This window comes from Miscanthus floridulus, chromosome 10, assembly GCF_019320115.1.
Source record: "Miscanthus floridulus cultivar M001 chromosome 10, ASM1932011v1, whole genome shotgun sequence".
NCBI classification, from domain to species: Eukaryota; Viridiplantae; Streptophyta; class Magnoliopsida; order Poales; family Poaceae; genus Miscanthus; species Miscanthus floridulus.
In genome coordinates this window covers 54,111,196-54,112,470 of record NC_089589.1, presented here as the reverse complement: position 1 = coordinate 54,112,470, position 1,275 = coordinate 54,111,196, and the positions used below count along the sequence as shown (strand labels likewise).

The following is a 1,275-nucleotide window of genomic DNA, read 5'->3' as shown; positions in this document are numbered from 1 at the left end:
ATTTGGGATCCAATGGAGCACTTGATCATCGGGCGACCAGCATCACCCTTCTTGGTCACGAACAGCGGATCGAGGTGTGGACCATAGCTTGATTTAAGCGGAGGCTTACCAAACCTTTTTGTGACCAATTTAACAGTTTCAATGGGTTCCTCAGGCTTCCTAGGGATCTTACCTTGTTCAAAGGATGGGACAATGGCCGCTAATTGAGCTAATTGGGTTTCTAGCATTTTATTCAAACTCCATTGATTTTTAATGGCAAAAGCAGAGCTGTCCATCTTAGCATTTAAATTTTCAAGGATTATGTCATTAGAAAGCAACTTTTTATTGATACTTTCATTAATTTTTGATAGGCCTAAGACAAGACATTTTAATGAAGGCTGATTATTATAATTATTATTGAAATTATTACCTCCATTACCTTGATAGAAGGGGCATGAATTCCATCCATTTTGTTGTTGGGATCGATACATGTTGTTGTTGTTGTTGATGAAGTTCACATCTTCCCTTGTTTCGGGGCAATTGTTGCCCGAATGATCATCTCCTCCACACACCTCGCACCAAGGATCAGCTTCAATGGCTTGTGCAACAGCATAGTGTTGGATTGCCTCTTGATCCTTCTTGAAAGTGGGTCTTTCATCTATCTTCTTCACCAAGAGGTCCATCTTCGCAGAGAGCATGTCCACCTCATTGACGGTGTGCATCCCTCTCTTCTTGATTTGGAGCCTTTCATCACTCCACCCTTGGTTGTAAACCATCTTTTCGATGAGCTCCTTAGCTTCTCCCACGTTGAGTGAGAAGAAAGCTCCTCTAGCGGCAACATCAAGGTGACTATGGGCTATGTTGGTGAGCCCATGGTAGAAACCTTGGATCATGAGCCATTCTTCCATCCCATGATGAGGGAAAGCTCAAATGTACTCTTGGAGGCATTCCCATGCTTCAGGAATCATCTCATCCGCTTGTTGTTGGAAGCCAGTAATCTTTCCATGAACATCATTGGTTTTGCCCATTTGGAAAAACTTTTTGAGGAAGACATTGGCGTAGCTCTCCTAGGTGGTGACAGCTTCATGATTGGTGTAGAACCATTGCTTCATCTTCTCAAGCAATGAGAATGGAAAAGGCAAAGGCAGATGGCATTGGACGTTACTCCTTTGATGGTGAAGGTGCCACACACCTCCATGAATTGTTGAAGGTGTCTGTTTGCATCCTCATAGGGCTTTCTAAAGAATGGGTTGGCTTGCACCATGTTGATAAGCGTAGGCTTTAGCTCAAATTGGG

The 1,275-nt window shown here is 43.2% G+C and overlaps 1 non-coding gene across 1 annotated transcript; it reads left to right on the top strand.

The window, feature by feature from the left end:
• Window positions 1-885: 885 nt before the first annotated feature.
• Window positions 886-991, top strand: LOC136490339 (small nucleolar RNA R71). Its single transcript, XR_010767629.1, has one exon. It is a non-coding gene; the product is annotated as a small nucleolar RNA R71 (small nucleolar RNA).
• The last annotated feature ends 284 nt before the right edge of the window (window positions 992-1,275 follow it).